Consider the following 22,492-nt stretch of genomic DNA (forward strand, 5'->3'; position numbering starts at 1 on the left):
TACTGCCAACACCGTTCTGTTGATGCATACCATTTTCAAACTTATTCATTTATGTACCAGTAGTTAGAAGTAGAAAAGTTCTAACAGAAACCACAAAGCTCAACTACAGCCACACCACACTGGATACACCTAATCTCATCTGGTCTTGGAAGCTAAGCAGTGTAGGGCCTGGTTTGTACTTGAATGGGAGACCACCTGGGAGTACAAGGTGCTGTAGGTATTTCTATACTGCCAACACTGTTCTGTTGATGAATTCCATTTTCAAACTCTTTCATTAATTTACCAGTAGTTAGAAGTAGAAAAATTCTAACAGCAACAACAAAACTCATCTACAGCCACACCACGCTGGATACGCCCAATCTCATCTGATCTTGGATGCTAAGCAGTGTTGGGCCTTGTTAGTACTTGGATGGGAGACCACCTGGGAGTACAAGGTGCTGTAGGTATTTTTATACTGCCAACACCGTTCTGTTGATGCATTCCATTTTCAAACTCTTTCATTTATTTACTAGTAGTTAGAAGTAGAAAAGTTCTCACAGAAACAACAAAGCTCATCTACAGCCACACCACACTGGATACACGCAATCTTATCTGATCTTGGAAGCTAAGCAGTATTGTACCTGGTTAGTACTTGGATGGGAATACATGGTGCTGTTGGTATTTTTATACTGCCAACACCGTTCTGTTGATGCATTCCATTTTCAAACTTATTCATTTATGTACCAGTAGTTAGAAGTAGGAAAGATCTAACAGAAACCACAAAGCTCATCTACAGCCACACAACACTGGATACGCCCAATCTCATCTGATATTGGAAACTAAGCAGTATTGGGCCTTTTTAGTACTTGGATGGGAGACCACCTGGGAATACAAAGTGCTGTAGGTGTTTTTATACTGCCAACACCGTTCTGTTGATGCATACCATTTTCAAACTTATTCATTTATGTACCAGTAGTTAGAAGTAGAAAAGTTCTAACAGAAACCACAAAGCTCAACTACAGCCACACCACACTGGATACACCTAATCTCATCTGGTCTTGGAAGCTAAGCAGTGTAGGGCCTGGTTTGTACTTGAATGGGAGACCACCTGGGAGTACAAGGTGCTGTAGGTATTTCTATACTGCCAACACTGTTCTGTTGATGAATTCCATTTTCAAACTCTTTCATTAATTTACCAGTAGTTAGAAGTAGAAAAATTCTAACAGCAACAACAAAACTCATCTACAGCCACACCACGCTGGATACGCCCAATCTCATCTGATCTTGGATGCTAAGCAGTGTTGGGCCTTGTTAGTACTTGGATGGGAGACCACCTGGGAGTACAAGGTGCTGTAGGTATTTTTATACTGCCAACACCGTTCTGTTGATGCATTCCATTTTCAAACTTATTCATTTATGTACCAGTAGTTAGAAGTAGAAAAGTTCTAACAGAAACCACAAAGCTCATCTACAGCCACACCACACTGGATACACCCAATCTCTTCTGATCTTGGAAGCTAAGCAGTGTTGGGCCTGATTAGTACTTGAATGGGAGACCACCTGGGAATACAAGGTGCTGTAGGTATGTTTATATTGCCAACACCGTTCTGTTGATGCATACCATTTTCAAACTTATTTATTTATGTACCAGTAGTTAGAAGTAGAAAAGTTCTAACAGCAACCACAAAGCTCATCTACAGCCACACCACGCTGGATATACCCAATCTCATCTGATCTTTGAAATTAAGCAGTATTGGGCCTGGTTAGTACTTGGATGGGAGACCACCTGGGAATACAAGGTGCTGTAGGTACTTATATACTGCCAACACCATTCTGTTGATGCATTCCATTTTCAAACTCTTTCATTTATTTACCAGTAGTTAGAAGTAGAGAAGTTCTAACAGAAACTGCAAAGCAAATCTACTGCCACACCACGCTGTATACGCCCAATCTCATCTGATCTTGGAAGCTAAGCAGTGTTGGGCCTATTTAGTACTTGGATGGGAGACCACCTGGGAATACGAGGTGCTGTACTTATTTTTATACTGCCAACACCGTTCTGTTGATGCATTCCATTTTCAAATTTATTCATTTATGTACCAGTAGTTAGAAGTAGGAAAGATATAACAGAAACCACAAAGCTCATCTACAGCCACACCACACTGGATACGCCCAAACTCATCTGATCTTGGAAGCTAAGCAGTGTTGGGTCTGGTTAGAACTTGGATGGGAGACCACCTGGGAATACAGGGTGCTGTAGGTATTTTTATACTGCCAACACCAGTCTGTTGAAGCATTCCATATTCAAATTTATTCATTTATGTACCAGTAGTTAGAAGTAGGAAAGATCTAACAGAAACCACAAAGTTCATCTACAGCCACACAACACTGGATATGCCCAATCTCATCTGATCTTGGAACCTAAGCAGTGTTGGGCCTGGTTAGTACTTGGATGGGAGACCACCTGGGAATACAGGGTGCTGTAGGTATTTTTATACTGCCAACACCGTTCTGTTGATGCATTCCATATTCAAACTTTTTCATTTATTTACCAGTAGTTAGAAGTAGAAAAGTTCTAACAGAAACCGCAAAGCAAATCTACTGCCACACCACACTGTATACGCCCAATCTCATCTGATCTTGGAAGCTAAGCAGTGTTGGGCCTATTAAGTACTTGGATGGGAGACCACCTGGGACTACGAGGTGCTGTAGGTATTTTTATACTGCCAACACCGTTCTGCTGATGCATTCCATTTTCAAACTTATTCATTTATGTACCAGTAGTTAGAAGTAGAAAAGTTCTAACAGAAACCACATAGCTCATTTACAGCCACACCACACTGGATACACCCAATCTCATCTGATCTTGGATGCTAAGAAGTGTCGGGCCTGGTTAGTACTTGGATGGGAGACCACCTGGGAATGCAAGGTGCTGTAGGTATTTTTATACTGTCAACACCGTTCTGTTGATGCATTCCATTTTCAAACTTATTCATTTATGTACCAGTAGTTAGAAGTAGAAAAGTTCTAACAGAAACCACAGAGCTCATCTACAGCCACACCACACTGTATACGCCCAATCTCATATCTCATCTGATCTTGGAAGCTAAGTAGTGTTGGGCCTGGTTAGTACTTGGGTGGGAGATCACCTGGGAATACAAGGTGCTGTAGGTATTTTTATACTGCCAACACCGTTCTGTTGATGCATTCCATTTTCAAACTCTTTCATTTATTTACTAGTAGTTAGAAGTAGAAAAGTTCTCACAGAAACAACAAAGCTCATCTACAGCCACACCACACTGGATACACGCAATCTTATCTGATCTTGGAAGCTAAGCAGTATTGTACCTGGTTAGTACTTGGATGGGAATACATGGTGCTGTTGGTATTTTTATACTGCCAACACCGTTCTGTTGATGCATTCCATTTTCAAACTTATTCATTTATGTACCAGTAGTTAGAAGTAGGAAAGATCTAACAGAAACCACAAAGCTCATCTACAGCCACACAACACTGGATACGCCCAATCTCATCTGATATTGGAAACTAAGCAGTATTGGGCGTTTTTAGTACTTGGATGGGAGACCACCTGGGAATACAAAGTGCTGTAGGTGTTTTTATACTGCCAACACCGTTCTGTTGATGCATACCATTTTCAAACTTATTCATTTATGTACCAGTAGTTAGAAGTAGAAAAGTTCTAACAGAAACCACAAAGCTCAACTACAGCCACACCACACTGGATACACCCAATCTCATCTGGTCTTGGAAGCTAAGCAGTGTAGGGCCTGGTTAGTACTTGAATGGGAGACCACCTGGGAGTACAAGGTGCTGTAGGTATTTCTATACTGCCAACACCGTTCTGTTGATGCATTCCATTTTCAAACTCTTTCATTAATTTACCAGTAGTTAGAAGTAGAAAAATTCTAACAGCAACAACAAAACTCATCTACAGCCACACCACGCTGGATACGCCCAATCTCATCTGATCTTGGACGCTAAGCAGTGTTGGGCCTTGTTAGTACTTGGATGGGAGACCACCTGGGAGTACAAGGTGCTGTAGGTATTTTTATACTGCCAACACCGTTCTGTTGATGCATTCCATTTTCAAACTTATTCATTTATGTACCAGTAGTTAGAAGTAGAAAAGTTCTAACAGAAACCACAAAGCTCATCTACAGCCACACCACACTGGATACACCTAATCTCTTCTGATCTTGGAAGCTAAGCAGTGTTGGGCCTGGTTAGTACTTGAATGGGAGACCACCTGGGAATACAAGGTGCTGTAGGTATGTTTATATTGCCAACACCGTTCTGTTGATGCATACCATTTTCAAACTTATTTATTTATGTACCAGTAGTTAGAAGTAGAAAAGTTCTAACAGCAACCACAAAGCTCATCTACAGCCACACCACGCTGGATATACCCAATCTCATCTGATCTTTGAAATTAAGCAGTATTGGGCCTGGTTAGTACTTGGATGGGAGACCACCTGGGAATACAAGGTGCTGTAGGTACTTATATACTGCCAACACCATTCTGTTGATGCATTCCATTTTCAAACTCTTTCATTTATTTACCAGTAGTTAGAAGTAGAGAAGTTCTAACAGAAACTGCAAAGCAAATCTACTGCCACACCACGCTGTATATGCCCAATCTCATCTGATCTTGGAAGCTAAGCAGTGTTGGGCCTATTTAGTACTTGGATGGGAGACCACCTGGGAATACGAGGTGCTGTACTTATTTTTATACTGCCAACACCGTTCTGTTGATGCATTCCATTTTCAAATTTATTCATTTATGTACCAGTAGTTAGAAGTAGGAAAGATATAACAGAAACCACAAAGCTCATCTACAGCCACACCACACTGGATACGCCCAAACTCATCTGATCTTGGAAGCTAAGCAGTGTTGGGTCTGGTTAGAACTTGGATGGGAGACCACCTGGGAATACAGGATGCTGTAGGTATTTTTATACTGCCAACACCAGTCTGTTGAAGCATTCCATATTCAAATTTATTCATTTATGTACCAGTAGTTAGAAGTAGGAAAGATCTAACAGAATCCACAAAGTTCATCTACAGCCACACAACACTGGATATGCCCAATCTCATCTGATCTTGGAACCTAAGCAGTGTTGGGCCTGGTTAGTACTTGGATGGGAGACCACCTGGGAATACAGGGTGCTGTAGGTATTTTTATACTGCCAACACCGTTCTGTTGATGCATTCCATATTCAAACTTTTTCATTTATTTACCAGTAGTTAGAAGTAGAAAAGTTCTAACAGAAACCGCAAAGCAAATCTACTGCCACACCACACTGTATACGCCCAATCTCATCTGATCTTGGAAGCTAAGCAGTGTTGGGCCTATTAAGTACTTGGATGGGAGACCACCTGGGACTACGAGGTGCTGTAGGTATTTTTATACTGCCAACACCGTTCTGTTGATGCATTCCATTTTCAAACTTATTCATTTATGTACCAGTAGTTAGAAGTAGAAAAGTTCTAACAGAAACCACATAGCTCATTTACAGCCACACCACACTGGATACACCCAATCTCATCTGATCTTGGATGCTAAGAAGTGTCGGGCCTGGTTAGTACTTGGATGGGAGACCACCTGGGAATGCAAGGTGCTGTAGGTATTTTTATACTGTCAACACCGTTCTGTTGATGCATTCCATTTTCAAACTTATTCATTTATGTACCAGTAGTTAGAAGTAGAAAAGTTCTAACAGAAACCACAGAGCTCATCTACAGCCACACCACACTGTATACGCCCAATCTCATATCTCATCTGATCTTGGAAGCTAAGTAGTGTTGGGCCTGGTTAGTACTTGGGTGGGAGATCACCTGGGAATACAAGGTGCTGTAGGTATTTTTATACTGCCAACACCGTTCTGTTGATGCATTCCATTTTCAAACTCTTTCATTTATTTACTAGTAGTTAGAAGTAGAAAAGTTCTAACAGAAACAACAAAGCTCATCTACAGCCACACCACACTGGATACACGCAATCTTATCTGATCTTGGAAGCTAAGCAGTATTGTGCCTGGTTAGTACTTGGATGGGAATACATGGTGCTGTTGGTATTTTTATACTGCCAACACCGTTCTGTTGATGCATTCCATTTTCAAACTTATTCATTTATGTACCAGTAGTTAGTAGTAGGAAAGATCTAACAGAAACCACAAAGCTCATCTACAGCCACACAACACTGGATACGCCCAATCTCATCTGATCTTGGAAATTAAGCAGTATTGGGCCTGGTTAGTACTTGGATGGGAGACCACCTGGGAATACAAAGTGCTGTAGGTGTTTTTATACTGCCAACACCGTTCTGTTGATGCATACCATTTTCAAACTTATTCATTTATGTACCAGTAGTTAGAAGTAGAAAAGTTCTAACAGAAACCACAAAGCTCAACTACAGCCACACCAGACTGGATACACCCAATCTCATCTGGTCTTGGAAGCTAAGCAGTGTAGGGCCTGGTTAGTACTTGAATGGGAGACCACCTGGGAGTAAAAGGTGCTGTAGGTATTTCTATACTGCCAACACCGTTCTGTTGATGCATTCCATTTTCAAACTCTTTCATTAATTTACCAGTAGTTAGAAGTAGAAAAATTCTAACAGCAACAACAAAGCTCATCTACAGCCACACCACGCTGGATACGCCCAATCTCATCTGATCTTGGACGCTAAGCAGTGTTGGGCCTTGTTAGTACTTGGATGGGAGACCACCTGGGAGTACAAGGTGCTGTAGGTATTTTTATACTGCCAACACCGTTCTGTTGATGCATTCCATTTTCAAACTTATACATTTATGTACCAGTAGTTAGAAGTAGAAAAGTTCGAACAGAAATCACAAAGCTCATCTACAGCCACACCACACTGGATACACCCAATCTCTTCTGATCTTGGAAGCTAAGCAGTGTTGGGCCTGGTTAGTACTTGAATGGGAGACCACCTGGGAATACAAGGTGCTGTAGGTATGTTTATATTGCCAACACCGTTCTGTTGATGCATACCATTTTCAAACTTATTAATTTATGTACCAGTAGTTAGAAGTAGAAAAGTTCTAACAGCAACCACAAAGCTCATCTACAGCCACACCACGCTGGATATACCCAATCTCATCTGATCTTTGAAATTAAGCAGTATTGGGCCTGGTTAGTACTTGGATGGGAGACCACCTGGGAATACAAGGTGCTGTAGGTACTTATATACTGCCAACACCATTCTGTTGATGCATTCCATTTTCAAACTCTTTCATTTATTTACCAGTAGTTAGAAGTAGAGAAGTTCTAACAGAAACTGCAAAGCAAATCTACTGCCACACCACGCTGTATACGCCCAATCTCATCTGATTTGGAAGCTAAGCAGTGTTGGGCCTATTTAGTACTTGGATGGGAGACCACCTGGGAATACGAGGTGCTGTACTTATTTTTATACTGCCAACACCGTTCTGTTGATGCATTCCATTTTCAAATTTATTTATTTATGTACCAGTAGATAGAAGTAGGAAAAATCTAACAGAAACCACAAAGCTCATCTACAGCCACACCACACTGGATACGCCCAAACTCATCTGATCTTGGAAGCTAAGCAGTGTTGGGTCTGGTTAGTACTTGGATGGGAGACCACCTTGGAATACAGGGTGCTGTAGGTATTTTTATACTGCCAACACCAGTCTGTTGAAGCATTCCATATTCAAACTTATTCATTTATGTACCAGTAGTTAGAAGTAGGAAAGATCTAACAGAAACCACAAAGTTCATCTACAGCCACACAACACTGGATATGCCCAATCTCATCTGATCTTGGAAGCTAAGCAGTGTTGGGCTTGGTTAGTACTTGGATGGGAGACCACCTGGGAATACAGGGTGCTGTAGGTATTTTTATACTGCCAACACCGTTCTGTTGATGCATTCCATATTCAAACTTTTTCATTTATTTACCAGTAGTTAGAAGTAGAAAAGTTCTAACAGAAACCGCAAAGCAAATCTACTGCCACACCACACTGTATACGCCCAATCTCAACTGATCTTGGAAGCTAAGCAGTGTTGGGCCTATTAAGTACTTGGATGGGAGACCACCTGGGACTACGAGGTGCTGTAGGTATTTTTATACTGCCAACACCGTTCTGTTGATGCATTCCATTTTCAAACTTATTCATTTATGTACCAGTAGTTAGAAGTAGAAAAGTTCTAACAGAAACCACATAGCTCATTTACAGCCACACCACACTGGATACGCCCAATCTCATCTGATCTTGGACGCTAAGCAGTGTTGGGCCTGGTATAGTACTTGGATGGGAGACCACCTGGGAATGCAAGGTGCTGTAGGTATTTTTATACTGTCAACACCGTTCTGTTGATGCATTCCATTTTCAAACTTATTCATTTATGTACCAGTAGTTAGAAGTAGAAAAGTTCTAACAGAAACCACAGAGCTCATCTACAGCCACACCACACTGTATATGCCCAATCTCATATCTCATCTGATCTTGGAAGCTAAGTAGTGTTGGGCCTGGTTAGTACTTGGGTGGGAGACCACCTGGGAATACAGGGTGCTGTTGGTATTTTTATACTGCCACCACCGTTCTGTTGATGCATTCCATTTTCAAACTTATTCATTTATGTACCAGTAGTTAGAAGTAGGAAAGATCTAACAGAAACCACAAAGCTCATCTACAGCCACACCACACTGGATACGCCCAATCTCATCTGATCTTGAAAACTAAGCAGTGTCGGGCCTGGTTAGTACTTTGATGGGAGACCACCTGGGAATGCAAGGTGCTGTAGGTATTTTTATACTGTCAACACCGTTCTGTTGATGCATTCCATTTTCAAACTTATTCATTTATGTACCAGTAGTTAGAAGTAGAAAAGTTCTAACAGAAACCACAGAGCTCATCTACAGCCACACCACACTGTATACGCCCAATCTCATATCTCATCTGATCTTGGAAGCTAAGTAGTGTTGGGCCTGGTTAGTACTTGGGTGGGAGATCACCTGGGAATACAAGGTGCTGTAGGTATTTTTATACTGCCAACACCGTTCTGTTGATGCATTCCATTTTCAAACTCTTTCATTTATTTACTAGTAGTTAGAAGTAGAAAAGTTCTAACAGAAACAACAAAGCTCATCTACAGCCACACCACACTGGATACACGCAATCTCATCTGATCTTGGAAGCTAAGCAGTATTGTGCCTGGTTAGTACTTGGATGGGAATACATGGTGCTGTTGGTATTTTTATACTGCCAACACCGTTCTGTTGATGCATTCCATTTTCAAACTTATTCATTTATGTACCAGTAGTTAGAAGTAGGAAAGATCTAACAGAAACCACAAAGCTCATCTACAGCCACACAACACTGGATACGCCCAATCTCATCTGATCTTGGAAACTAAGCAGTATTGGGCCTGGTTAGTACTTGGATGGGAGACCACCTGGGAATACAAAGTGCTGTAGGTGTTTTTATACTGCCAATACCGTTCTGTTGATGCATTCCATTTTCAAACTCTTTCATTAATTTACCAGTAGTTAGAAGTAGAAAAATTCTAACAGAATCAACAAAGCTCATCTACAGCCACACCACGCTGGATACGCCCAATCTCATCTGATCTTGGACGCTAAGCAGTGTTGGGCCTTGTTAGTACTTGGATGGGAGACCACCTGGGAATAGAAGGTGCTGTAGGTATTTTTATACTGCCAACACCGTTCTGTTGATGCATTCCATTTTCAAACTTATTCATTTATGTACCAGTAGTTAGAAGTTGAAAAGTTCTAACATAAACCACAAAGCTCATCTACAGCCACACAAAACTTGATACACGCAATCTCATCTAATCTTGGAAGCTAAGCAGTGTTGTGTCTGGTTAGTACTTGGATGGGAGACCACCTGGGAATACAAGGTGCTGTAGGTATTTTTATACTGCCAACACCGTTCTGTTGATGCATTCCATTTTCAAACTTATTCATTTATGTACCAGTAGTTAGAAGTAGAAAAGTTCTAACAGAAACCACAAAGCTCATCTACAGCCACACCACACAGGATACGCCCAATCTCATCTGATCTTGGACGCTAAGCAGTGTTGGGCCTTGTTAGTACTTGGATGGGAGACCACCTGGGAATAGAAGGTGCTGTTGGTATTTTTATACTGCCAACACCGTTCTGTTGATGCATTCCATTTTCAAACTTATTCATTTATGTACCAGTAGTTAGAAGTAGAAAAGATCTAACAGAAAACACAAAGCTCATCTACAGCCACACCACACTATATACGCCCAATCTCATATCTCATCTGATCTTGGAAGCTAAGTAGTGTTGGGCCTGGTTAGTACTTGGGTGGGAGACCACCTGGGAATACAAGGTGCTGTAGGTATTTTTATATTGCCAACACCGTTCTGTTGATGCATACCATTTTCAAACTTATTCATTTATGTACCAGTAGTTAGAAGTAGAAAAGTTCTAACAGCAACCACAAAGCTTATCTACAGCCACACAACGCTGGATATACCCAATCTCATCTGATCTTTGAAATTAAGCAGTATTGGGCCTGGTTAGTACTTGGATGGGAGACCACCTGGGAAAACAAGGTGCTGTAGGTACTTTCATACTGCCAACACCGTTCTGTTGATGCATTCCATTTTCAAACTCTTTCATTTATTTACCAGTAGTTAGAAGTAGAGAAGTTCTAACAGAAACTGCAAAGCAAATCTACTGCCACACCACGCTGTATACGCCCAATCTCATCTGATCTTGGAAGCTAAGCAGTGTTGGGCCTATTTAGTACTTGGATGGGAGACCACCTGGGAATATGAGGTACTGTACTTATTTTTATACTGCCAACACCGTTCTGTTGATGCATACCATTTTCAAATGTATTCATTTATGTACCAGTAGTTAGAAGTAGGAAAGATCTAACAGAAACCACAAAGCTCATCTACAGCCACACCACACTGGATACGCCCAAACTCATCTGATCTTAGAAGCTAAGCAGTGTTGGGTCTGGTTAGTACTTGGATAGGTGACCACCTGGGAATACAGGGTGCTGTAGGTATTTTTATACTGCCAACACCGTTCTGTTGATGCATTCCATTTTCAAATTCTTTCATTTATTTACCAGTAGTTAGAAGTAGAAAAGTTCTAACAGAAACAACAAAGCTCATCTAGAGCCACACCACACTGGATACATGCAATCTCATCTGATCTTGGAAGCTAAGCAGTGTTGGGCCTGGTTAGTACTTGATGGGAGACCACCTGGGAATACAGGGTGCTGTTGGTATTTTTATACTGCCAACACCAGTCTGTTGAAGCATTCCATATTCAAACTTATTCATTTATGTACCAGTAGTTAGAAGTAGGAAAGATCTAACAGAAACCACAAAGCTCATCTACAGCCACACAACACTGGATATGCCCAATCTCATCTGATTTTGGAAGCTAAGCAGTGTTTGGTCTGGTTAGTACTTGGATAGGAGACCACCTGGGAATACAGGGTGCTGTAGGTATTTTTATACTGCCAACACCGTTCTGTTGATGCATTCCATTTTCAAACTCTTTCATTTATTTACCAGTAGTTAGAAGTAGAAAAGTTCTAACAGAAACAACAAAGCTCATCTACAGCCACACCACACTGGAAACATGCAATCTCATCTGATCTTGGAAGCTAAGCAGTGTTGGGCCTGGTTAGTACTTGGATGGGAGACCACCTGGGAATACAAGGTGCTGTAGGTATTTTTATACTGCCAACACCAGTCTGTTGAAGCATTCCATATTCAAACTTATTCATTTATGTACCAGTAGTTAGAAGTAGGAAAGATCTAACAGAAACCACAAAGCTCATCTACAGCCACACAACACTGGATACGCCCAATCTCATCTGATCTTGAAAGCTAAGCAGTGTTGGGCCTGGTTAGTACTTGGATGGGAATACAGGGTGCTGTTGGTATTTTTATACTGCCAACACCGTTCTGTTGATGCATTCCATTTTCAAACTTATTCATTTATGTACCAGTAGTTAGAAGTAGGAAAGATCTAACAGAAACCACAAAGCTCATCTACAGCCACACAACACTGGATACGCCCAATCTAATCTGATCTTGGAAGCTAAGCAGTGTAGGGCCTGGTTAGTACTTGAATGGGAGACCACCAGGGAGTACAAGGTGCTGTAGGTATTTCTATACTGCCAACACCGTTCTGTTGATGCATTCCATTTTCAAACTCTTTCATTAATTTACCAGTAGTTAGAAGTAGAAAAATTCTAACAGAAACAACAAAGCTCATCTACAGCCACACCACGCTGGATACGCCCAATCTCATCTGATCTTGGACGCTAAGCAGTGTTGGGCCTTGTTAGTACTTGGATGGGAGACCACCTGGGAATAGAAGGTGCTGTAGGTATTTTTATACTGCCAACACCGTTCTGTTGATGCATTCCATTTTCAAACTTATTCATTTATGTACCAGTAGTTAGAAGTAGAAAAGTTCTAACATAAACCACAAAGCTCATCTACAGCCACACAACACTTGATACACGCAATCTCATCTGATCTTGGAAGCTAAGCAGTGTTGTGTCTGGTTAGTACTTGGATGGGAGACCACCTGGGAATACAAGGTGCTGTAGGTATTTTTATACTGCCAACACCGTTCTGTTGATGCATTCCATTTTCAAACTTATTCATTTATGTACCAGTAGTTAGAAGTAGAAAAGTTCTAACAGAAACCACAAAGCTCATCTACAGCCACACCACACAGGATACGCCAAATCTCATCTGATCTTGGACGCTAAGCAGTGTTGGGCCTTGTTAGTACTTGGATGGGAGACCACCTGGGAATAGAAGGTGCTGTAGGTATTTTTATACTGCCAACACCGTTCTGTTGATGCATTCCATTTTCAAACTTATTCATTTATGTACCAGTAGTTAGAAGTAGAAAAGATCTAACAGAAAACACAAAGCTCATCTACAGCCACACCACACTATATACGCCCAATATCATATCTCATCTGATCTTGGAAGCTAAGTAGTGTTGGGCCTGGTTAGTACTTTGGTGGGAGACCACCTGGGAATACAAGGTGCTGTAGGTATTTTTATACTGCCAACACCATTATGTTGAAGCATTCCATTTTCAAATGTATTCATATATGTACCAGTAGTTAGAAGTAGAAAAGATCTAACAGAAAATACAAAGCTCATCTACAGCCACACCACACTATATACGCCTAATATCATATCTCATCTGATCTTGGAAGCTAAGTAGTGTTGGGCCTGGTTAGTACTTTGGTGGGAGACCACCTGGGAATACAAGGTGCTGTAGGTGTTTTTATACTGCCAACAACATTCTGTTTAAGCATTCCATTTTCAAATGTATTCATAAATGTACCAGTAGTTAGAAGTAGAAAAGTTCTAACAGAAACCAAAAAGCTCATCTACAGCCAGACCACGCTGGATTCGCCCAAACTCATCTGATCTTGGAAGCTAAGCAGTGTTGGGTCTGGTTAGTACTTGGATGGGAGACCACCTGGGAATACAAGGTGCTGCAGGTATTTTTATACTGCCAACACCGTTCAATTGATGCATTCCATTTTCAAACTCTTTCATTTATTTACCAGTAGTTAGAAGTAGAAAAGTTCTAACAGAAACAACAAAGCTCATCTACAGCCACACCACGCTGGATACGCCCAAACTCATCTGATCTTGGAAGCTAAGCAGTGTTGGGTCTGGTTAGTACATGGATGGGAGACCACCTGGGAATGCAAGGTGCTGTAGGTAATTTTATACTGCCAACACCATTCTGTTGATGCATTCCATTTTCTAACTTATTCATTTATGTACCAGTAGTTAGAAGTAGGAAAGATCTAACAGAAACCATAAAGCTCATCTACAGCCACACCACACTGGATACGCCCAATCTCATCTGATCTTGGAAACTAAGCAGTATTGGGCCTGATTAGTACTTGGATGGGAGACCACCTGGGTCTACTTGGATGGGAGACCACTTTAAACCTTAGGATTCGTGTTAGGGGTAGGGTTGATATTAGAGTTAGGGTTAGGGTAGTAGGGTTAGGGTTAGGATATGAGGGTTAGGATTAGTTAGGTTTAGGTTTCATATTAAGGTTAGGAATAGGGTTAGGGTATTTGGGTTAGAATTAGAATTTATAGGGTTAGGGTTAGAGTTAAGGTTTGTGTTAGGGTAAGGGTTTGGTTTATTTTAGGCTTAGGATTAGGTTTAGGGTTAGGGATGAGTAAGGGTTATGGTATTAAGGTTAGGGTTAGGGTTCGTATTACGTTTAGGGTTAGTATTAGGGTATTACGGTTAGGGTTAGGGTTAGGGTATTAGGGCTAGGGTTAGTTATGGTTAGGGTTCATATTAGGGTTAGGATTAGAATTAGGGTATTAGGGTTAGGTTTAGGTTAGGGTTAGGGTATTATAGTTAGGGTTAGGGCTAGGTTAGGGTTCGTATTAGGGTTAGAGTTAGGATTAGGGTATTAGGGTTAGGTTTAGGTTAGGGTTAGGGTTTGGGTATTATAGTTAGGGTAAGGGCTAGGTTAGGGTTAGGGTATTAGGGTTATGATATTAGAGTTAGGGTTAGGGTATTAGGGTTAGGGTTATTTAGGGTTAGGGCTCATATAAGGGTTAGAGTTAGGGTTCGTATTAGGGTTAGGGTTTGCATTAGGGTTAGGGTAGCGTTAAGGTTAGAGTTAGGGTTCGCGGTAGGCTTAGGGTTAGGTTTAGCGTTAGGATATTTGGGTATTAGGGTTAAGGTTCGTATTAGGGTTCGTATTAAGGTTAGGGTTCATATTAGGGTTAGGGTTTATATTAGGGTTAGGGTTCGTATTAAGGTTAGGGTTAGTGTTTTAGGGTTTTAGTGTTAGGGTTATGGTTATTAGGATTAGGGTTAGGGTTAGTTAAGGTTAGGGCTAGGGTATTAGGGGGTTAGGGTTAGGGGTTAGGGTTCATATTAGGGTTAGGGTAGTATTAGGGTTAGGGTTAGGTAAGGGTTAGGGTTAGGATTAGGGTAAGGGTTGGGATAGGGTTAGGGCATTAGGGTTAGGGTTAGGTTTCATATTAGGGTTAGGGTTACAGTTAGGTTAGGGTTAGGGTTAGGGTTAAGGTTGTGGTTAGTTAGGGTTAGGGTTAGGTTTCATATTAGGGTTAGGGTTACGGTTAGGTTAGGGTTAGGGTATTAGGGTTAGGGTTTTAGGGTTAAGGTTAGGTAAAGGTTAGGTCAAGGGTATTAGGAAAGGGTATTAGGGTTAGGGTTAGGGTATTAGGGTTAGGGTTAAGGTTGGGGTTAGTTAGTGTTAGTGTTCGTATTAGGGTTTGGGATCATATTAGGGTTAGGATTAGGGTTTGTATTAGGGTTAGAGTATATTTAGGGTTAGGGTTCGTGTTAGGGTTCTTTTTAGGGGTAGGGATTGTTTAAGGTTTAGGGTTAGGTAAGGGTTAGGGTTAGGATTAGGGTTAGGGTTAGGTTTGGATTAGGGTTATGTAAGGGTTAAGGTTTGTATTAGGGTGAGGGTTAGGGTATTAGGGTGTTAGGTTTAGGGTTAGGGTTCATATTAGGGTTAGGGTAGCGTTATTGTTAGGGTTCGCTTTAGGGTTAGGGATTGTTTAAGGGTTAAGGTTCTTATTAGTGGTATTAGGGTTAGGGTATTAGGCTTAGGGTTAAGGTTAGGGTAAGTTTGGGTTAGGGTACGTATTAGGGTTCGTATTAGGGTTAGGGTTCGTATTAGGGTTAGGGTCAGTGTTTTAGGGTTTTAGTGCTAGGGTTAGGGTTATTAGGATTAGGGTTAGAGTAGTGTTAGGGTTAGGGTTCGTGTTAGGGTTAGTGTTAGAGTAAGGGTTTGTGTTAGAGTTAGGGGTAGGTTAGCGTTAGGGTTAGATTAGGGTTCGTATTAGGGTTAGGGTTCGTATTGGGTTAGGGTTCGTATTAGAGTAAAGGGTTAGGGAACGTGTTAGAGGTAGGGTTCATATTAGGGTTAGGGTTAGAGTTAGGTTAGGGTTAGGGTATTAGGGTTAGGCTAATAGGGTTAGCGTTAGGGTTAGGATATGAGGGTTATTGTTAGTTAGGGTTAGGGTTCATATTAAGGTTAGGGATAGCGTTTTAGGATTAGGGTTAGGGTATTAGGGATAGAATTAGATTTTAAGGTACTAGGATTAGGGTTCATGTTAGGGTTCGTGTTAGTGTTAGGGTTAGGGTTTGTGTAAGGGTTAGGGTTAGGTTAGGGTTACGGTTAGGTTTGGGTTAGGGTTATGGGTTAGGGTATTATGGTTAGGGTTAGTGTTACGGTTAAGGTTAGGGATAGGGTATTAGGATTAGGGTTAGTTAGGGTTAGGGTTCATATTATTGTTATGGTTTGTATTAGGGTTAGGATTCGTATTAGGGTTATGGTTAGATTAGCTTTAGGATTAGGGTTGGCGTTATGTTAGGGCTAAATAGGGATAGGGTAGTATGCTATTAGGGTTATGGTTCGTAATAGGGTTAGGGTTCATATTAGGGTTAGGGTTTGTATTAGGGTTAGGGTTAGTGTTATAGGGTTTTAGGGTTAGGGTTATTAGATTAGGGTTGGGGATACATAGGGTTATGGTTAGGGTTAGTGCTAGGGTTAGGTTATGGATAGAGTTTTGGTTCGTATTAGGGTTAGGGTTAGGATTAGGATATTAGGGTTAGGGTTAGGTTATGGTTAGGTTTTGGATATTAGGGTTTGGGTTAGGATTAGGGTTAGGTTAGGATATTAGGGATAGGGTATTAGGGTTAGGGTTAGTTAGGGTTAGGGTTCGTATAAATGTTAGAGTTAGGGTTTGTATTAGGATTAGTGTTCATATTAGGGTTAGGGTAGCATTAGGGTTAGGGTAGCATTAGGGTTAGTGTTAGGTTATTAGGGTTAGTGTATTACGGTTCGGGTTACGGTTAGTTACGGTTAGGGTTAGGGTTAGGATTAGGGTTACGGTTAGGGTTTGGTTAGGGTTAGGATTATGGTATTAAAGTTAGGGTTAGGGTTAGGTTAGGGTTAGGGTTCGTATAAGGGTTAGGGTAAGAATTAGGGTATTAGGTTTAGGGTTAGGGTTAGTGTTAGGGTTAGGGTAGGGTTAGGGTATTAGTTTTAGTTAGGGTAAGGGTTCATATTAGAGTTAGGGTTAGGTTTCGTGTTAGGGGTAGGGTTTATATTTGTGTGAGGGTTAGAGTTAGGTTAGGGTTAGGGAATTAGGGTTAGGGTAATAGGGTTAGCGTTAGGGTTAGGATATGAGGGTTAGTATTACTTAGGTTTAGGTTTCATATTAAGGTTAGGAATAGGGTTTTAGGGTTAGGGTATTAGGGTTAGAATTAGAATTTATGGTATTGGGTTAGGGTTTGTGTTAGGGTTAGAGTTAAGGTTTGTGTTAGGGTTAGGGTATGTGTAAGGGTTATGGTCTTAAGGTTAGGGTTAGGGTTAGGTTAGGGTAAGTATTAGGGTTAGGGTTAGTATTAGGGTATTAGGGTTAGGGTTAGTGTTAGGGTTAGGTTAGGGTTAGGGTATTAGGGCTAGGGTTAGTTATGGTTAGGGTTCATATTAGAGTTAGGGTTCATATTAGGGTTAGAGTTTGTATTAGGGTTAGGGTTAGATTTGCTTTAGGATTAGGGTTTGCATTACGTTAGGGTTAGTTACGGTTAGGGTTAGGGTTAGTTAGGGTTAGGATATCAGGTTATTATGGTTAGGGTTATTGTTCGTATTAGGGTTCGTATTAGGATTTGGGTTAGGGTTCATATTAGGGTAACGGTTATCGTTTGTATTAGGGTTAGTGTTCGTATTAGGGTTAGGGTTCGTATTAGGGTTAGGGTCAGTGTTTTAGGGTTAGGGTTAGGGTTATTAGGATTTGAGTTAGGGTTAGAGTAGTGTTAGGGTTAGGGTTAGGGTTCGTGTTAGGGTTAGTGTTAGAGTTATGGTTTGTGTTATAGTTAGCGTTAGGTTAGGGTTAGTATTAGGGTTACAGTTAGGGTTTGGTTAGAGTTAGGGTTATGGTATTAAGGTTAGGGTTAGGGTTAGGCTAGGGTTAGGGTTCGTATTAGGGTTAGGGTTAGTATTATGGTATTAGGGTTAGGGCTAGTCTTAGGGTTAGTGTTATTGTTAGGGTTAGGGTATTAGGGTTAGTTATGGTTAGGGTTCATATTAGTGTTAGGGTTCGTATTAGAGTTTGGGTTAGGGTTCGTGTTAGGGGTAGGGTTCATATTAGGGTTAGGTTTAGAGTTAGGTTAGGGTTAGGGTATTAGGGTTAGGGTAATAGGGTAATAGGGTTAGTATTAGGGTTAGAATATGAAGGTTAGGGTTAGTTAGGGTTAGCGTTCATATTAATGTAAGGGTTAGTGTTTTAGAGTTAGGGTTAGGGTATTATGGGTAGAATTAGAATTTATAGTATTAGGGTTATGGTTCGTGTTAGTGTTCGTGTTAGTATTAGGGTTTGTGTAAGGGTTAGGGTTAGGTTAGGATTAGGGTTACGGTTAGGGTTATGGTATTAGGGTTAGGTTTCGTATTAGGGTAAGGGTTAGGGTTAGGATTAGGGTATTAGAGTTAGGGTTAGTTAGGGTTCATATTAGGGTTAGGGTTCGTATTAGGGTTAGGGTTCATATTAGGGTTACGGTTAGATTAGCTTTAGGATTAGGGTTCGCGTTATGTTAGGGTTACTTAGGGTTAGGGCATTAGGCTATTAGGGTTATGGTTCGTATTAGGGTTAGGGTTTGTATTAGCATTAGGTTTAGGGTTATAGGGTTTTATTGTTAGGGTTATTCGATTAGGGTTAGGGTTACATAGGGTTAGGGTTAGGTTATGGATAGGGTTTTGGTTCGTATTAGGGTTAGGGTTAGGGTAAGGGTATAAGGGTTAGGGTTAGTGTTAGGTTATTTATAGGGTTTTAGTTCGTATTAGGGTTAGGGTTAGGATTAGGGTATTAGGGTTAGTTTAGGGTTAAGGTTTGGGTATTAGGGTTTGGGTTAGGATTAGGGTTAGGTTAGGTTTAGGGTTAGGATATTAGAGTTAGGGTATTAGGGTTATGGTTAGGGTTAGGTTTCGTATAAGGGTTAGAGTTAAGGTTCATATTATGGTTAGTGTTCATATTAGGGTTAGGGTAACATTAGGGTTAGGGTTTGGTTATTAGGGTTAGGGTATTACGGTTAGAGTTAGTTAGGGTTAGGGTTAGGATATTAGGGTATTAGGGTTAGGGTTCGTTTTAGGGTTCGTATTAGGGTTTGGGATAGGGTTCGTGTTAGGGTTCGAATTAGGGTTAGGGTTCGTATTAGGGTTAGGGTTAGTGTTTTAGGGTTTTAGTGTTAGGATTAGGGTTACTTAGGGTTAGGGTTCGGGGTTAGGGTTCGTATTAGGGTTAGTGTAGCATTAGGGTTAGGGTTCGCGTTAGGGTCAGGGTTTGTTTTAGGGTTAGGGTTCATATTAGAGGTATTAGGGTTATAGTTAGGGTTAGGATAGCATTAGAGTTAGGGTTAGGTTTAGGTTTAGGGTTACGGATAGGTTAGGGATAGGGTTAGAGTATTAGGGTTGGGGTAAGATTAGGGTTAGGTTATTAGGGAAAGGGTATTAGGGTTAGGGTATTAGGGTTATGCTTAAGGTTAGTGTTAGGGTTCGTATTAGGGTTAGGGTTCGTATTAGGGTTAAGGTTTGTATTAGGGTTAGTATCTTTAGGATTAGGGTTAGTGTTCGTGTTAGGGTTCGTGTTATGGTTTGTAAGGGTTAGGGTTAGGTTAGGGTTAGGATTAGGGATAGGGTTGGGTTAGGGTTGGGTATTAGGGTAAGGGTTAGGTTTAGGTTAGGGTTCGTATTAGGGTTAGAGTTAGGGTATTAGGGTTAGGGTTTAAGGGTTAGGGATATGATTAGGGTTAGGGTATTAGGGTTAGAATTAGTGTTATGGTATTAGGGTTAGGTTTAGCGTTCATTTTATGGTTAGGGTTCGTATTAGGGTTAGGGTTCGTATTAGGGTTAGGGTAGCATTAGGGTTAGGGTTCGCGTTAGGGTTAGGTTTAGTTAGGGTTAGGGTATTAGGGTAAGGGTTCATATTAGGGTTAGAGTTAGGTTTTGTGTTAGAGTTATGATCGGTATTGGGTATTCGGGTATGGGTATTCGGGTTAGGGTTAATGTTGTGTCACAGTAACGGTCGGTGTTAGGGTTCGTATTAGAGTTAGGGTTCATATTAGGGTTAGGGTTCGTATTAGAGTTAGGATTAGGGTTTGTGTTATGAGTAGGGTTCATATTAGGGTTAGGGTTAGAGTTAGGTTAGGGTTAGGGTATTAGGGTGAAGGTAATAGCGTTAGTGTTAGAATTAGAGTATTAGGGTTAGGGTTAGTTAGGGTTAGGGGTTCGTATTAAGGTTAGGGTTTTAGGGTTAGGGTATTAGGGTTAGAATTAGGATTTATGGTTTTAGGGTTAGGGTTCGTGTTATGGTTAGGGTTCGTGTTAGGGTTAGGGTTTGTGTAAGAATTAGGGTTAGGTTAGGGTTTGGTTAGGGTTAGGGTTATGGTACTAAGGTAAGGGTTAGGTTAGGATTTGGTTTTTTATTAGGGTTAGTGTTAGGGTTAGGTTAGGGTTAGGGAATTACGGTTAGGGTTAGTTAGGGTTCATATTAGTGTTAGGATTCATATTAGGGATACGGTTAGATTAGCTTTAGGATTAGAGTTCGCGTTATGTTAGGGTTAGTTAGGGTTAGGGTATTTTGGTATTATGGTTAGGGTTCGTATTAGGGTTAGGGTTTGTATTAGCGTTAGGGTGTTAGGGTTTTATGGTTAGGGTTAGGGTTATTAGATTAGGGTTAGGGTTACATAGGGTTAGGAATAGGGTTTAGGGTTAGTGTATTAGGGTTAGATTATTAGGGTTAGGGTTAGGGTTTTAGGGCTAGGATTAGGGTATTAGGTTTAGAATAAGAGTTATGGTATAAGGGCAAGGGTTCTTGTTAGGGTTAGGGATAGGGATAGGGTTCGTGTTAGGGTTAGGGTTTGTGTAAGGGTTTTTGGTTAAGGTTAGGATTAGGGTTAGGGTTAGGGTTGGTTTATGGTTAGGGTATTAGGTTTAGGGATAGGGTTAGGGTTAGTGTTAGGGCTAGGTTAGGGATAGGGTTAGGGTTCGTATTAGGGTTAGGTTTAGGGTTAGGATTAGGGTACTACGGTTAGGTTTACGGTTTGGGTATTATAGTTAGGGTTAGGGCTAGGTTAGGGTTAGGGTTATGGTATTAGGGTTAAGGTATTAGAGTTAGGGTTAGGGTATTAGGGTTAAGGCTATTTAGGGTTAGGGTTCATATAAGGGTTAGAGTTAGGGTTCGTATTAGGGTTAGGGTTTGCATTAGTGTTAGGGTAGTGTTAGGTTTAGGCTTAGGGTTCGCATTAGGGTTATGGTTAGTTAGGTTTAGGGTTAGGATATTAGGGTATTAGAGTTAGGGTTGGTATTAGGGTTCGTATTAGGGTTAGGGTTCATATTAGGGTTAGGGTTCATATTAGGGATAGGGTTCGTAACAAGGTTAGGGTTAGTGTTTCAGGGTTTTAGTGTTAGGGTTATGGTTATTAGGATTAGGGTTAGGGTTAGTTAGGATTAGGGCTAGGGTATTAGGGGGTTAGGGTTCGTATTAGGGTTAGGGTTAGGGTAGCATTAGGGTTAGGGTTCGCATTAGGGTTAGGGTTCATATAAGAGGTATTAGGGTTATAGTTAGGGTTAGAGTAGCGTAAGAGTTAGGGTAAGGTTAGGTAAGGGTTTGGGTTAGGATTAGGGTTAGAGTTGGGTTATAGTTAGGTTTAGGGTATTAGGGTTAAGGTTAGGTTTCATATTAGGGTTAGGGTTATGGTTACGATTGGGTTAGGGTGTTAGGGTTAGGGTATTACGGTTATGGTTATTTTAGGGTTAGGTTAAGGGTATTAGGGAAAGGGTGTTAGGGTTAGGGTATTAGGGTTAGGGTTTAGGTTAGGGTTAGTTAGTGTTAGGGTTCGTATTAGGTTAGGGTTCATATTAGGGTTAGGATTAGGGTTAGGGTTTGTATTAGGGTTAGGCTTAGAGTATCTTTAGGGTTAGGGTTCGTGTTAGGGTTTGTTTTACGGTTAGAGTTTGTGTAAGAGTTAGGGTTAGGTTAGGGTTAGGGTTCGTATTAGGGTTAGGGTTAGATTAGTTTTAGGATTAGGGTTCGCATTATGTTAGGGTTAGTGACGGTTAGGGTTTGGGTTAGTTAGGGTTAGGGTTAGGATAGTAGGTTATTAGGGTTAGGGTTCTTATTAGGGTTAGGGTTCGTATTAGGGTTAGGGTTCATATTAGGGTTTGGGTTAGGGTTCGTATGAGGGTTAGGGTCAGTGTTTTAGGGTTTTAGTGTTAGGGTTATTAGGATTCGTGTTAGGGTTAGGGTTCGTGTTAGGGTTTGTGTAAGGGTTAGGGTTAGGTTAGGGTTTGGTTATGGTTAGGGTTATGGTACTAAGGTTAGGGTTAGGGTTAGGTTAGGGTTTTTTTTTATTAGGGTTAGTGTTAGGGTTAGGTTAGG

The 22,492-nt window shown here is 41.0% G+C and overlaps 12 non-coding genes and 44 pseudogenes across 12 annotated transcripts; all 56 read left to right on the forward strand.

The window, feature by feature from the left end:
* The first annotated feature begins 101 nt into the window (after positions 1–101).
* Positions 102–220, forward strand: LOC134960260 (5S ribosomal RNA; annotated as a pseudogene).
* Positions 221–327: 107 nt separating this feature from the next.
* Positions 328–446, forward strand: LOC134960524 (5S ribosomal RNA). The gene has a single exon (XR_010187772.1). It is a non-coding gene; the product is annotated as a 5S ribosomal RNA (ribosomal RNA).
* A 321-nt stretch (positions 447–767) lies between these two features.
* Positions 768–886, forward strand: LOC134963850 (5S ribosomal RNA; annotated as a pseudogene).
* Positions 887–993: 107 nt separating this feature from the next.
* On the forward strand, positions 994–1,112 carry LOC134960261 (5S ribosomal RNA; annotated as a pseudogene).
* A 107-nt stretch (positions 1,113–1,219) lies between these two features.
* Positions 1,220–1,338, forward strand: LOC134960536 (5S ribosomal RNA). Its single transcript, XR_010187774.1, has one exon. It is a non-coding gene; the product is annotated as a 5S ribosomal RNA (ribosomal RNA).
* A 107-nt stretch (positions 1,339–1,445) lies between these two features.
* On the forward strand, positions 1,446–1,564 carry LOC134960621 (5S ribosomal RNA). Its single transcript, XR_010187790.1, has one exon. It is a non-coding gene; the product is annotated as a 5S ribosomal RNA (ribosomal RNA).
* A 107-nt stretch (positions 1,565–1,671) lies between these two features.
* On the forward strand, positions 1,672–1,790 carry LOC134959770 (5S ribosomal RNA; annotated as a pseudogene).
* A 107-nt stretch (positions 1,791–1,897) lies between these two features.
* LOC134960918 (5S ribosomal RNA) lies at positions 1,898–2,016 on the forward strand (annotated as a pseudogene).
* Positions 2,017–2,123: 107 nt separating this feature from the next.
* LOC134960979 (5S ribosomal RNA) lies at positions 2,124–2,242 on the forward strand (annotated as a pseudogene).
* A 107-nt stretch (positions 2,243–2,349) lies between these two features.
* LOC134960471 (5S ribosomal RNA) lies at positions 2,350–2,468 on the forward strand (annotated as a pseudogene).
* A 107-nt stretch (positions 2,469–2,575) lies between these two features.
* On the forward strand, positions 2,576–2,694 carry LOC134960924 (5S ribosomal RNA; annotated as a pseudogene).
* A 107-nt stretch (positions 2,695–2,801) lies between these two features.
* On the forward strand, positions 2,802–2,920 carry LOC134960044 (5S ribosomal RNA; annotated as a pseudogene).
* Positions 2,921–3,027: 107 nt separating this feature from the next.
* Positions 3,028–3,153, forward strand: LOC134961946 (5S ribosomal RNA; annotated as a pseudogene).
* Positions 3,154–3,474: 321 nt separating this feature from the next.
* On the forward strand, positions 3,475–3,593 carry LOC134963840 (5S ribosomal RNA; annotated as a pseudogene).
* A 107-nt stretch (positions 3,594–3,700) lies between these two features.
* Positions 3,701–3,819, forward strand: LOC134963135 (5S ribosomal RNA). The gene has a single exon (XR_010188095.1). It is a non-coding gene; the product is annotated as a 5S ribosomal RNA (ribosomal RNA).
* Positions 3,820–3,926: 107 nt separating this feature from the next.
* LOC134960180 (5S ribosomal RNA) lies at positions 3,927–4,045 on the forward strand. Its single transcript, XR_010187713.1, has one exon. It is a non-coding gene; the product is annotated as a 5S ribosomal RNA (ribosomal RNA).
* Positions 4,046–4,152: 107 nt separating this feature from the next.
* Positions 4,153–4,271, forward strand: LOC134962188 (5S ribosomal RNA). The gene has a single exon (XR_010188005.1). It is a non-coding gene; the product is annotated as a 5S ribosomal RNA (ribosomal RNA).
* A 107-nt stretch (positions 4,272–4,378) lies between these two features.
* LOC134959768 (5S ribosomal RNA) lies at positions 4,379–4,497 on the forward strand (annotated as a pseudogene).
* A 107-nt stretch (positions 4,498–4,604) lies between these two features.
* LOC134961582 (5S ribosomal RNA) lies at positions 4,605–4,723 on the forward strand (annotated as a pseudogene).
* Positions 4,724–4,830: 107 nt separating this feature from the next.
* Positions 4,831–4,949, forward strand: LOC134960613 (5S ribosomal RNA; annotated as a pseudogene).
* Positions 4,950–5,056: 107 nt separating this feature from the next.
* On the forward strand, positions 5,057–5,175 carry LOC134960472 (5S ribosomal RNA; annotated as a pseudogene).
* A 107-nt stretch (positions 5,176–5,282) lies between these two features.
* LOC134960925 (5S ribosomal RNA) lies at positions 5,283–5,401 on the forward strand (annotated as a pseudogene).
* Positions 5,402–5,508: 107 nt separating this feature from the next.
* Positions 5,509–5,627, forward strand: LOC134960046 (5S ribosomal RNA; annotated as a pseudogene).
* Positions 5,628–5,734: 107 nt separating this feature from the next.
* On the forward strand, positions 5,735–5,860 carry LOC134961948 (5S ribosomal RNA; annotated as a pseudogene).
* A 321-nt stretch (positions 5,861–6,181) lies between these two features.
* LOC134962453 (5S ribosomal RNA) lies at positions 6,182–6,300 on the forward strand (annotated as a pseudogene).
* Positions 6,301–6,407: 107 nt separating this feature from the next.
* On the forward strand, positions 6,408–6,526 carry LOC134960995 (5S ribosomal RNA; annotated as a pseudogene).
* Positions 6,527–6,633: 107 nt separating this feature from the next.
* Positions 6,634–6,752, forward strand: LOC134960192 (5S ribosomal RNA). The gene has a single exon (XR_010187715.1). It is a non-coding gene; the product is annotated as a 5S ribosomal RNA (ribosomal RNA).
* Positions 6,753–6,859: 107 nt separating this feature from the next.
* LOC134960228 (5S ribosomal RNA) lies at positions 6,860–6,978 on the forward strand. The gene has a single exon (XR_010187721.1). It is a non-coding gene; the product is annotated as a 5S ribosomal RNA (ribosomal RNA).
* Positions 6,979–7,085: 107 nt separating this feature from the next.
* Positions 7,086–7,204, forward strand: LOC134959771 (5S ribosomal RNA; annotated as a pseudogene).
* Positions 7,205–7,311: 107 nt separating this feature from the next.
* On the forward strand, positions 7,312–7,429 carry LOC134963473 (5S ribosomal RNA; annotated as a pseudogene).
* Positions 7,430–7,536: 107 nt separating this feature from the next.
* Positions 7,537–7,655, forward strand: LOC134959934 (5S ribosomal RNA; annotated as a pseudogene).
* A 107-nt stretch (positions 7,656–7,762) lies between these two features.
* On the forward strand, positions 7,763–7,881 carry LOC134960116 (5S ribosomal RNA; annotated as a pseudogene).
* A 107-nt stretch (positions 7,882–7,988) lies between these two features.
* Positions 7,989–8,107, forward strand: LOC134962149 (5S ribosomal RNA; annotated as a pseudogene).
* A 107-nt stretch (positions 8,108–8,214) lies between these two features.
* Positions 8,215–8,334, forward strand: LOC134959168 (5S ribosomal RNA). The gene has a single exon (XR_010187243.1). It is a non-coding gene; the product is annotated as a 5S ribosomal RNA (ribosomal RNA).
* Positions 8,335–8,441: 107 nt separating this feature from the next.
* On the forward strand, positions 8,442–8,567 carry LOC134962767 (5S ribosomal RNA; annotated as a pseudogene).
* Positions 8,568–8,674: 107 nt separating this feature from the next.
* Positions 8,675–8,793, forward strand: LOC134960243 (5S ribosomal RNA; annotated as a pseudogene).
* Positions 8,794–8,900: 107 nt separating this feature from the next.
* LOC134961949 (5S ribosomal RNA) lies at positions 8,901–9,026 on the forward strand (annotated as a pseudogene).
* A 321-nt stretch (positions 9,027–9,347) lies between these two features.
* LOC134962909 (5S ribosomal RNA) lies at positions 9,348–9,466 on the forward strand (annotated as a pseudogene).
* Positions 9,467–9,573: 107 nt separating this feature from the next.
* On the forward strand, positions 9,574–9,692 carry LOC134961706 (5S ribosomal RNA). The gene has a single exon (XR_010187953.1). It is a non-coding gene; the product is annotated as a 5S ribosomal RNA (ribosomal RNA).
* A 107-nt stretch (positions 9,693–9,799) lies between these two features.
* Positions 9,800–9,918, forward strand: LOC134964547 (5S ribosomal RNA; annotated as a pseudogene).
* Positions 9,919–10,025: 107 nt separating this feature from the next.
* Positions 10,026–10,144, forward strand: LOC134959940 (5S ribosomal RNA; annotated as a pseudogene).
* Positions 10,145–10,251: 107 nt separating this feature from the next.
* On the forward strand, positions 10,252–10,377 carry LOC134960586 (5S ribosomal RNA; annotated as a pseudogene).
* Positions 10,378–10,484: 107 nt separating this feature from the next.
* On the forward strand, positions 10,485–10,603 carry LOC134961411 (5S ribosomal RNA; annotated as a pseudogene).
* Positions 10,604–10,710: 107 nt separating this feature from the next.
* On the forward strand, positions 10,711–10,829 carry LOC134961553 (5S ribosomal RNA; annotated as a pseudogene).
* A 107-nt stretch (positions 10,830–10,936) lies between these two features.
* LOC134961173 (5S ribosomal RNA) lies at positions 10,937–11,055 on the forward strand (annotated as a pseudogene).
* Positions 11,056–11,162: 107 nt separating this feature from the next.
* Positions 11,163–11,280, forward strand: LOC134962427 (5S ribosomal RNA; annotated as a pseudogene).
* A 107-nt stretch (positions 11,281–11,387) lies between these two features.
* Positions 11,388–11,506, forward strand: LOC134961590 (5S ribosomal RNA; annotated as a pseudogene).
* A 107-nt stretch (positions 11,507–11,613) lies between these two features.
* Positions 11,614–11,732, forward strand: LOC134961104 (5S ribosomal RNA). The gene has a single exon (XR_010187848.1). It is a non-coding gene; the product is annotated as a 5S ribosomal RNA (ribosomal RNA).
* Positions 11,733–12,053: 321 nt separating this feature from the next.
* On the forward strand, positions 12,054–12,172 carry LOC134961865 (5S ribosomal RNA; annotated as a pseudogene).
* Positions 12,173–12,279: 107 nt separating this feature from the next.
* Positions 12,280–12,398, forward strand: LOC134961718 (5S ribosomal RNA). The gene has a single exon (XR_010187955.1). It is a non-coding gene; the product is annotated as a 5S ribosomal RNA (ribosomal RNA).
* Positions 12,399–12,505: 107 nt separating this feature from the next.
* On the forward strand, positions 12,506–12,624 carry LOC134962168 (5S ribosomal RNA; annotated as a pseudogene).
* A 107-nt stretch (positions 12,625–12,731) lies between these two features.
* LOC134960337 (5S ribosomal RNA) lies at positions 12,732–12,850 on the forward strand (annotated as a pseudogene).
* A 107-nt stretch (positions 12,851–12,957) lies between these two features.
* LOC134962037 (5S ribosomal RNA) lies at positions 12,958–13,083 on the forward strand (annotated as a pseudogene).
* A 107-nt stretch (positions 13,084–13,190) lies between these two features.
* LOC134963103 (5S ribosomal RNA) lies at positions 13,191–13,316 on the forward strand (annotated as a pseudogene).
* Positions 13,317–13,423: 107 nt separating this feature from the next.
* LOC134961158 (5S ribosomal RNA) lies at positions 13,424–13,542 on the forward strand (annotated as a pseudogene).
* Positions 13,543–13,649: 107 nt separating this feature from the next.
* On the forward strand, positions 13,650–13,768 carry LOC134960857 (5S ribosomal RNA; annotated as a pseudogene).
* Positions 13,769–22,492: the final 8,724 nt, after the last annotated feature.

This window comes from Pseudophryne corroboree, chromosome 9 (genome assembly GCF_028390025.1).
Source record: "Pseudophryne corroboree isolate aPseCor3 chromosome 9, aPseCor3.hap2, whole genome shotgun sequence".
Lineage (NCBI taxonomy): Eukaryota > Metazoa > Chordata > Amphibia > Anura > Myobatrachidae > Pseudophryne > Pseudophryne corroboree.